This window comes from Heterocephalus glaber, unplaced genomic scaffold (assembly GCF_053883595.1).
Source record: "Heterocephalus glaber isolate CG9 unplaced genomic scaffold, H.glaber_assembly_v1.0 deba00000546, whole genome shotgun sequence".
NCBI lineage: Eukaryota > Metazoa > Chordata > Mammalia > Rodentia > Bathyergidae > Heterocephalus > Heterocephalus glaber.
This window is the reverse complement of record NW_028258147.1, coordinates 24,077,922-24,089,650: the sequence shown is the minus strand read 5'-3', so window position 1 is coordinate 24,089,650 and position 11,729 is coordinate 24,077,922. Positions and strand designations below refer to the sequence as shown.

Sequence of the window (11,729 nt, the reverse complement as noted above, 5' to 3'; positions counted from 1 at the left end):
TCTACGTTCTTACTAATATTTGGGGATATTAAGCCTTTTATGATTTTATACTTTTTGGTGGATTTACAATGGAATCTTATTGTAGCACTTGCACTTGCATTTCCCTAATGTATTGTTGTCTTGAGCACATTTTCCTCTGCTTATTGATATTTTTATATCTTTCTATTTTCCCCATTTACTTTTAGTTGTGTTTTTCTCTTTTTCACATTGTAACAGGAGTTATTCATATATCCTGAAAATCAGAATTTTGTCACATGAATATCAGAAAGGAGAAAGTAAAACTATATTTTCAGATGAGATTGTTTACATAGAAATTCTTATGGTAAATCTTGAAGAAACGTCAGTCTTTAACATTCTTATTTTTTGAGGATTGTTTTGACAAGCCTGTTGTGGAACAAGGTCTCACTGCCTTATGCAGTTCAAAGCCAATACTGTAGCACTGGGTATTTGCAAAAAAGGCAAGACTTTATTGCGTAGTCAAGGAGGCCTGGTGAGGAGAGCTCAGTTCTGCCTGCCTCACTGGTTTGTAGGAGAATCTAAAGGACGGGAGGGAAGGAGCTGCTTACTAAGCAGATGGTGAGAAGAGGGCAGGTCTGGGCTTTTCTGTGCAGTACAGACACTCTCTGTCCCTTCACAGGTCCTGAGTTTCTTCAAGGGAGGCCGAATTATGTTCCAGGTTGGTGATTTTGAGCTTGCAATATTGAAAGATCCCTAACCAAGGAGCTGACTTGTTCTGGGAGTATCCGTTCTTGAAAAGCTGGTTCCAAACCATCCTTGAGTGGATTCTGGAGGTTTTTCCTGGAACAAAAGTCATTGTTATTTAAGGAATTTATGTGCAACATGTCCAGAGCATAACTGATTTCAGTTCTAGGTTCTTTCCACGTACATTTAAGTGTTGCAATCAGCTTCACAGTGTCCTCAGAAAAACCTGCTGAGAATCTCAATTGATACAGCACTGAGTAAATAAATCAATTTCACAAGAATGACATCTTAATAAGTAATATTGGTTTTTTCAATTCAGAAATATAGTATATCTCTCTTGTGTTTTAATGTTTTAAAATTTTCTCAGCAATATTTTACAGTTTTCATGTTTTTCATTATGTATATTGCCAAGTACTGGGCTTCTGAGCCACTGTCCCACTGCTCCTGGTCCAGAGGAAGGGGCTTCCCAGTCGCCATCCCTCCTGCCACTCCCGGCCCAGAGGAAGGGCTTCTGCACCACTATCCCTATGGCTGCTCCCAGCCCCTGTCCCACCTCTCCCAGCTCAGAGGAGGTGATCTTCACAGGTGCCAACAGCACCACCCCCACCCCTCAGCCAAAATGAGAAAACACATAAATAAGTCTCAACACCAGACTTTCAGATCACCTACAGCAACCCCAGAGGGAAATGAGAGGGAACACTCTGATACTCAACCACCTGGACCCACTGAACTGGCAACAAAAGGGGCTCTGGAAAAAATGAAATCAGAAATAATTTCTCAGATAACAGGAGAAATTGTGCTCCCAGTGCAAGACATGATTAATAAATCTAGAGAGGAGCTGAGGAACATGATGGAATCCCAACATAGGAAACAAATGGAATCCATAAAACAGATGCAAATAGATTTCCAGGACATGAAAAACTCCATTGAAAGTCTACACAGCAGAATGAGCCAATGTGAGGATAGAATTTCAGATATAGAAGACAAGATTGCAATTAAAGACCAGGAAAAGAAAAATTGCTTCAAAATTATAAGGGAACATGAGAAATCAATCCAGCAGCTACTAGACAATGCAAAGAAGAATAACATAAGGCTGATTAGAGTCAATGAAGAAACAGGAGAGAGTGCAGATGACGTAAAAAAAAACTCTTCACAGAAGTGATGGCAGAAAACTTCCCAAGGAGGGGAAAAGAACATGACATACAGATAAGTGAGGCATATAGGACTCCAAATAACCTTGATCAAAAAAAATCTACACAGAGGCATATAATTGTTAAGATCCCAGAAACTCAACAGAACACAGTTCTACAAGCAGTTAGAGAAAAGAAACAAATCACATACAAAGGAAAGCCCATCAGATCACAGCAGACTTCTCAACACAAACCATCAAGGCAAGAAGAGCTTGGAGTGACATATTCCAAGCCCTAGAAGAAAACAACCTCCAACCCAGATTGATGTACCCTGCAAAACTATCTTTCAAAATGGATGGAGAAATGAGATACTTTCATGACAAAGAGCACCTTAGGAACTTCGTGAATAGCAAACCAGCACTCCAAAGATTTTTACACAATATGCTGGGAACAGACATTGAGGATCACAACCCCAGGAAGCAAAGCAGAATGCATCTGGCATGATAAGAAATTAAATGTAAAGGGGGAGAACCCAACAAAAAGAAAAAGTCATGGCAATGACAAGTCAATACGTTTCAGTTATAACCATCAATGTTAATGGTCTCAATTCACCAATCAAAAGAAATAGACTGGCAGAATGGGTCAAGAATCAAAATCCAACAATATGCTGCATACAAAAAACACACTTAATTCAAAAGGAAACTCATAGACTGAAAGTTAAAGGGTGGAAAACAATACTCCATGTGACAGGAACCCACAAAAAGGCAGGAGTAGCTATCCTCTTTGCAGATCAAGTAGATTTCAAACCAACACTGATTAAGAGAGATGAAGAAGGACACTACATCCTTGTAAAGGGAAGAATCCAAAGGAAAGAGATGACAATCATAAATATCTATGCACCAAACACTAGTGCACCTAACTATATAAAACAAATACTAACGGACATGAAAAGCCATATATGCACTAATACAATTGTAGTGGGGGACCTCAACACCCCACTGTCACAAATAGATAGATCAACTAGACTAAAAATAAGTAATGAAATACTAGAACTCAATCAAACTCTTGAACAAATGAAATTAACAGATGTTTATAGAGTCTTCCACCCCACAAAATCAGAATACACATTCTTCTCAGCTGCACATGGGTCTTTCTCCAAAGTAGACCACATACTCACACATAGAACATGTTTAAGTAAGTGCAAAGGAATTGAAGTTATCCCCTGTATATTATCAGACCATAGTGCGATGAAATTGGAGATCCATAGCAAAAGAAACTGGAAAAATTTCATAAACATGTGGAAATTGAACAACACACTTCTGAATAACCAATGGGTCATAGAGGAAATGAAAGAAGAAATCAGACAGTTCCTTCAATTAAATGCCAATGCCAATACAACATGTCAGAATCTATAGGACACAATGAAAGCAGTCTTACAAGGGAAATGCATAGCAGTGAATACTCATATTAGGAAAACAGAGTTAGTCCAATTAAACAACCTGATGCTGAACCTCAAGCTTCTAGAAAAAGAAGAGCAGGACAACCCCAAAGCTCATACAACAGAGGAAATTATAAAGATCAGAGGAGAAATCAATGCAATGGCGACTAACAGAACAATATAAAAAATCAATGAACCCAAGAGTTGGTTCCTCAAAAGAATCAATGAACTGGACAAACCCTTAGCCAACCTTATCAGATAAAGGAAATCCATGCAAATTAGAAATGAAAAGGGTGAAATTACAACAGACCCAGCAGAAATCCAGAGGATCATCAATACCTACTTGCAGAACCCATACACCAATAAGATGGGCAACACAGAAGAAATGGACAGATTCCTAGAATCATATGAATTACCAAAGTTGACTGAAGAAGACCTAAAAATTCTAAACAACCCAATATCAACCAATGAAATTGAAAATGTAATTAAAAACTTATCAACTAAGAAAAGCCTGGGCCCTGATGGCTTCACTGCTGAATTCTACAAGACATTTAGAGAAGAACTACTCCCACTGCTGTTTAAACTATTCAGTGAAATTGAAAGGGAAGCAATACTCCCAAATTCATTCCTGGAAGCAAGCATCACCTTGATCCCCAAAGCAGAGAAAGACCCAACCAAAAAGAAGAACTATAGGCCAATCTCACTAATGAACATAGATGCAAAAATCCTTAATAAGATATTGGCAAATAGAATGCAGAAGATCATCAAGAAGATCGCACACCCTGATCAAGTGGGATTCATCCCAGGGATGCAGGGATGGTACAACATATGCAAATAAATCAATGTAATACACTATATCAATAGAGCCAAGGACAAATACCATATGATTATCTCCATAGACGCAGAAAAAGCATTTGACAAAATCCAACATGCATTTATGATAAAAACCCTACAAAAAATTGGAATAGATGGTCTCTACCTCAAACTGATAGAAGCCATCTATGAAAAACCAACAGCCAATATCATACTAAATGGTCAAAAACTTAAATCTTTCACACTAAAATCAGGAACAAGACAAGGATGTCCATTATCACCACTCTTGCTCAATATAGTTCTGGAAACATTAGCCATGGCAATTAGACAAGAGAAAGAAATAAAAGGAATAAAGATAGGAAATGAAGAAGTCAAATTGTCATTATTTGCAGATGACATGATGCTCTATATAGAAGACCCCAAAAACTCCACCAAAAGTCTTCTAGACTTAATAACCAAATTCAGTCAAGTAGCTGGTTACAAGGTCAACACACAAAAATCAATAGCTTTCCTCTACACCAATGACAGACTCACTGAGAGAGAAATAGGGCAAATAATTCCTTTCACAATAGCATCCAAAAAACTGAAATACCTAGGAATCAAGCTGACGAAAGAAATCAAAGACCTCTTCTCTGAAAACTGTAGCACTCTGAAAAGAGAGATTGAAGATGATATCAGAAAATGGACAGACATCCCCTGCTCCTGGGCAGGAAGGATTAATAGAGTGAAAATGGCCATACTTCCAAAACTGCTATATAGATTTAATGCAATTCCAATTGAGATCCCAGCAGCATACTTCACAGATCTTGAGAAAGCAATCCAAAAATTCATTTGGAACAAGAAGAGACCCAGAATAGCAAAAGCAATTCTAGGTAACAGAGACATGGCAGGGGGTATGATAATCCCCAACCTGCAACTATACTACAAATCTATGGTGATAAAAACATTATGGTACTGGCAAAGAAACAGACCTGAGGACCAATGGGCAGATTAGAAGATGCAGACACAATGCCAGACACACTCAGCCATCTCATCTTCAATAAAGGAGCCAAATACCCTCACTGGAGGAAAGATAGCCTCTTTAATAAATGGTGCTGGAAAAATTGGGCTTCAATTTACCGAAGATTAAAACTAGACCTATATCTCTTGCTATGCACTAAACTAAAATTGAAATGGATTAAAGATCTAAATATTAAAATAGAAACTCTGAACCAGTTGGAACAGCAGTTAGGTAGAACTCTTGAAGATATTGGTGTAGGAAAAGATTTTATGAACAAAACCTCAGTTGCCCATGAACTAGCACAAACAATCAACAAATGGGATCTCTTCTTATTAAAAGGCTTCTGCACAGCAAGAGAAACCACCAGCAGTGTGAAGAGACAACCCCCAATGTGGGAAAAAATCTTCACCTGCTCTTCCTCAGACAAAGGTCTACTATCTCGAATCTATACAGAACTTAAAAAGATCACACCTCCCAAATTTAAAGACCCAAACTGAAAATGGGCATCTGAAATGAACAGACATTTCTCAGACAAAGAAGTAGAAATAGCAAATAAATACATGAAAAAATGTTCAACATCACTGGTCATTTGAGAGATGCAAATGAAAACAACACTGAGATTCCACCTCACTCCAGAAAGAATGGCTGCTATCATGAAATCAACCAATAACAAGTGCTGGCATGGCTGTGGGGAAAGAGGAACCCTGCTCCACTGCTGGTGGGAGTGTAGACTGGTGCAACCACTGTGGAAATCAGTATGGAGATACCTCAAAGAACTAGGACTGGAAGTCCCATTTGACCCCGCTATTCCACTGCTGGGGATCTTCCCCCCAAAATTAAAAGAATCATACCACAGTGATATATGTGCACCCATGTTCATAGCAGCACAGTTTGTGATAGCTAAAACTTGGAAACAGCCCGAATGCCCATCAACTGGAGAGTGGATCAAGAAAATGTGGTTTTTTAATAAAATGGAGTACTACTCAGCCATAAAGAATGAGAAACTAGAGACATTTATAGCTAAGTGGATGCTCATTGAGGCGATACTCTTAAGTGAAACAAATAGGACACACGTGCATAAATACCGAATAGTTTCTCTGGTGTGAGAAACTGAAAGTGTAAATAAGGACTAAAATGTATAATAGGTAATGTGAAATAGGAAGAAAAGGGACAAAGTGGAAGGAAATGGGAGGGTAGGGGAAAGGATAGAAGGGAATGGGATTAATATGAGAAAATGGAAAAATAGGAACAAAATCTTTGTAAATAGGGAGGAATGGAGAGGTTGATGGGAGGGCTGGGCAAGGGTGAAAAATAAGAACCAAGAGACATTATGTAAAGGTGCAAATTTCCAATGATGAATGTCATTATATTGTATACCTAAAATGTACCAATGATTAGAATGAATAATCGGTAATGCAAAATAGGAAGAAAAGGTTCAAAGGGGTAGGGGTAGTGGGAGGGGCAGGGGAAAGGAAAGAAGGGAAAGGAAAAATGCTGAGAAATGGAAAAAATGGAAATAAAGTCTTTGTAAATAGGGAAGGGTGGAGGGGGTGAAGGGAGGTCTAGGAATGGGGAAAAAAATAAGAACCAAGATGAATTGTGTAAAGGTACAGTTCCCAAAGAGAAATGTAATTGTGTTGTATACCTAAAATGTACCAATAAAAGAATTTAGCAAAAAGAAAATATTGCCAAGTACTTTATTTTTTGACATTATTAACAGATAATATACCCAAGATCCCTTTCTAATCAACTTTGAAAAGCTACTTTTAGAAAACACCTACAGCTGTATAAATGAAAAATAAAAAGCAAAACCAACATCCCCTGATTTATTTCACGCGTGCTTTTTCTTATGCCTTTTATCTTTCCTTCAAAATACTAATCACACAACCTCCTCACGACTCAGGCAATAGCACCATCAACTTAGTGAACACACTCACTTTCATGCCACAGGCACACAACTGACCTCTCTGAAACAGCAGATCAGAGAGTTACATTACTTTCCCTCTGGATTTATATCCACAGAGACAGCTGGCTGAAAGAGAACTCACGACAACATTACATGAATTTTTTTTAACTAAAATTTTATGGAATTTCCTCGTGGCTTTACTGTGTAGTCCATTGTTAGATAGGCCTAGCTTTCTGCTGCTAAGTCTGGGGTTCCACCCAAACTGTGCTGAACAGGCTCTGTGTTTCCTAGATGTGCTTACATGTACCCGCGGCTCCTGGAGCAACAACAAATAAAGGCACTGTCGCAGTTTTATGATGAAAACCAAAATGGATCCTCACTTAAGTCAGTTGAACATTTCCCTGTCTGAATTACTAGGCCAAACAGGCTTGACTGATGTATCTTCAAAATCATTTTGGAGTCATTTGTGAGGAGCCTGGGGATGCTTCAGCTACCTGAAAACTACTGTGCAGTCCATCACGATGGCAAGAGGTAAATTAATCCCAGGATTTTTTCTAGAAAAACCTTTATGCAAACAATTTTGCTAAAGAGAAATAGAATCACTCTCAGTAATATAAAATAGAAAGTATCTTAAAGTACACAGAGTATGCATAGACTCTTACATGTGACTTTTTGAATGCTAACTGATCTATCTGTGAGAGGAATTTGGAGCACTTCTGCACACAGTATTTGAGGGAATCTAATGCCAGTTATGATGCTGTGGTTAAAGAACCACTTGATATTTTACCAGCAAGAACATAATTTGTGGAAAGGTAGGCAACTAAGAGAGGCTTAAGATTATTTAAAACAATTGATTTTGCTACATGAACAAACCTGTTTTATAATGTGACACATTTATCCCAGAGAACAAGAGAGAGTTCAAATTGTACATTTTAGGCAATCCTGATGTAAAACTCACTTAAAACATTTTTTTTTGTTAATTTTCCACTGTACTGTGAAAAGTTGATAAAAAGTTTTGGAGTTAGATAAAATAAAGCTAAAAGTAGGACAGCCTTGCTGACAAATTCACTGAGTTATCCTGATTACATAAAAGAAGTCATCTTCATGTCTTTAGTTGGCTCAGACATTTTGGTTCTTAAAGAATATATTTGACTTTAAAAATGACCCCCTCTCCCTGGAATCTTTATGTAAAGACAGAAGAAATTTTGGATTCGATGCATGGTGGTCTCAGTTCTAGGGAATTATCCCAAGGACACCAAACTAGAAATGCTTCTCTTTGTGATCCTAATTATAAGCACGGGAGGAAGAGTTTGAAAGGCTCCACCTGCAGGAAGATCAGAATCTATGTTTGCATACTTCTAATGATCCTCATCCTAGTTGGATACAGGAAGGAATGGTGAGGTGACTTGTTTACAGTAGTAACTGCTAATAAGCAACAAAATCAGCACTTTCACTTAGGATTTGGTATTTTTAACTCTCCAACGTTGCATTTTTCCTTTTCTTTTTGTCTCTTTGCTTTACCTTCTTTTCCCTCTTCTTCGTTTACTCTGCTCTCTCTTTTCCCTGTTTGTCTTTTCCCCTTCTCTTCTAGGAAAAGAACAGGCCCAAAGATTTACTCAAAGTATTATAGAAAAAATATTATAGAATAAATATTCCTATAAGGTCATAATTTTGAGTTATTACAGTTCTGAAAAATGATCACAAAATATATTCACAATTTTTTTTTCTAAATATTATATTCCTATCTGTACACATGAAAAGATTTAAGAGTTTAATGGGCTTCAAATCTGTGATTAACCAGCTATGTTTTGAATAAAACTTGATATATAAAATCCAAAAGATTTTAATAATTCTTTAAAATATGATTACTATATAATTTTTCATTTTGGAATTTTCAGACATATAGGTAATATCTGGATATAGTTAGTTAGAAAACATTTAGTAAGCGAGCACAAGAAAACATTTAAATACAGATATGACAGGCTGAAAATGCCTTTTCCCCAAGGATCTCCACATCCTAATCCCTGGAAGGTGGGAAGATACTGTTCTTACATGACAGGGGATTTTGAAGATGTGATTAAGTAAGGGAGTTTGAAATAGGAGTTTATCTTGGATTTGCTGAGTTGGCCCCAATATAACAATCACGAGGGGTGAGGAGGATGAGTTAATAGCAGTAGTGGTGACAACAGAAGCAAAGGGTTGGAGGGATTGAAAGATGATTTAGGAGAGATCAAAGAAGGTGTATTTGTCAGCTCTCTTGTTGCTGGCACAAAATGCCCAACACTTGTAATTTAAAGGAGGAGAGGTTTGTTTCCAGTGCTGCTTCAGAGGTTATGGTCCATGGTTGGCTGTCTCCAAGGGTGAGGTGGAGCAAAGCTGCTTCTGCCATGATGGTGGGAAAGCAGAGTACAGGGGAAGAGTACCAGAGAGGGAGGGACAAGGGCCAGATATAGGGCCCAAGATCCTACCCCCACAACCCACCAGACCCACCCAGATCAGCCAATCAGCCTGGCAATCAAGGGTAATGGAAGGAGCACAGGTGACCATTAGGAACTGAAAGAGGCAAAGATTCTCCCTGAAACTTGCAGATGGAAGAAGCCTGTCAGATACCTTGGTTTCAGATTTTGCATCTCTGGTACTGTGACAGAAAAATTCTTATTGTTTTAAGACACTGTGTTTGCAGTAATTTGTTACAGCATCATTAGGAAATTAAAACTAGAAATTAATCTATTTGCTTCTTTTTCCTATTCTGATCATCTTAGTCAAGCAAAATAACACCAATACGCCTCAATTTATAGTGGGATCATGTCATGATAAACCAATCATAAATTGAAAATACCATAAATTAAAAAATGCATTTCACAATGTTAATGCACTGAACACTATAGCCTAGCCAAATTTAAATGTGCTCAAAACATTCATATTAGTCTGCAGATAGGCAAAATTATCAACACAAGGTCTATTTTTTATAGTAGTGTTGAATACATCATGTAATTTATTGAATACTCTACTGAAAATGAAAAAGAATGGTTGTAAGGGTTTGCTTTTGCGCTCTCATAAGTAAAAAAATCAGAAGTTTAATCACTGACAGATGGTCCATTTTGTTAAAGACAGCATTCTGTCCATTATATAGCTTTGTACGGATTGTGACATCTCAATTACTAAGACTCAGTTTTAGTTAAATGAATCTTTTTCAATGGAACTCTTAATTCTTTTTTTTTTCCTGGAGAAAAAAATACTACCCCAGCAAACTTTATTTAGAAGCAAACTTATTATGTCTTTTCAAAATGAAAATAATTTATCATATTTCCTTGTTATGAAAATATTTACTCTCTTTAAGCATTCTGGGAAAGAAAAACTAAGTAAGAAAGTGAAAGTTGCCTATAATCTTCCCATAGCTGGAAACCCCTCGGATGTCAAATGCATCTTTTCCCTGGGAAAAGTCTTGTGCTTCCCCAGCTGCGCACAGAGAATGAGGGCTCCAGCAGTGCACTTTGGTCTGGAAGTTGAGCCAGCCTGGGAGTGAGGGAAGCAATACTAATAAATGTCAGCACCCTAAATCAGAGATGGTGAGCATTTTAGAGACCGAGTATCCAAACTGCAACCCAAACCCACTTACTTACTGCCAAGTGCCAACACTGCAATCAAACCTGAATACTGAGGTTTTAGTTCAGAAAAATGACTGTTACCTGATGCTCCGTTGCTGGGGTGACTTGGCTCTTGTGAAGACAGAGAGGGCGCGGTGTGGCCCCTGCTGCGCATGTGCCATAGATTCGCCACCACTGGTCTAGGTGGAAATGCGCTGTCTTGGATGACTTATGGGCTAGGGAAGGGCACAGTGGCAAGGAACACAGAGGATACAGCTAGGCTTTTTTCCTGTGGATATAGTCATAAACGGTGCTGTTTGTAAATATTGTCCTTTCCTCTCCTGCATCAGATTCTTCTATGGTGTCTCGGTAAATCTTATGTCCTGACTTCTGTTCTGAATACTTAACTGAGATTCTGCCATGGGCTGAAGTCACAGAAGTGAGCATGCTTTCTGTTTGGCAGAAGACTGTTACTAGCAGCCCAAACTTCAAATTTAAGCAGCTTCTTCTATTACTGTGAATGCCTGCCTTGCCACTGCTGCAGAAGCTCCAAGAGCTGCTACCCACAATTCACTGCTCTCCCAGCGCTCAGGCCTCTGTACTTACTTTCCAGGCAGGACACCATCTCCAGAGTTCCCTAGGTATGAGTGTAGGAACCATCTAGCACTGGAAAAGCCTCATACTTGTTAATACATAGATGTCACAGGGGCAAATGCAATGGGAGAATGACTGGGAGCTACCTGGATCTCAAATGAAGAGTCAAATTATATCCTTTTTTAGTTTCCTACTGTGAGACTATGCAAGACTTTATCTTCCTCTGGTCTTTTCAACCAGGAGATGGCAAAAAGGAATGTGTCTGGACATGATTCTCTTGACACTGACTTTGACTCTATCTCATCAGTGGAGAAATCCCGGAGTGGTAAGTAGTTCAGAGGCCCATGCTGCCCTAGATTTACTTGCCTAACCTAAACCCACAATGGTTAAGGCCAAGGAGGCAGCAACAGGGGGAGGATGAAGCAGCTGGAGCTAAAGAACATGAAGAATTTGTTTCTGAACCATGTGAGACAGCACCTAGGAAACTGAAAATTACCCGAGGCTCATTGCAAGGGGTTAATTTCTGACAGGAGCAGACATTCGGACATGTTATCTGGGT

At 38.5% G+C, this 11,729-nt stretch overlaps 1 long non-coding RNA gene across 1 annotated transcript; it reads right to left on the bottom strand.

Moving 5' to 3' along the window:
- Positions 1-452: 452 nt before the first annotated feature.
- On the bottom strand, positions 453-11,261 carry LOC147829652 (uncharacterized). The gene is made up of 2 exons (XR_015448674.1): positions 10,679-11,261; positions 453-798 (listed from the first exon to the last, which is right to left on the bottom strand). It is a non-coding gene; the product is annotated as an uncharacterized LOC147829652 (long non-coding RNA).
- Positions 11,262-11,729: the final 468 nt, after the last annotated feature.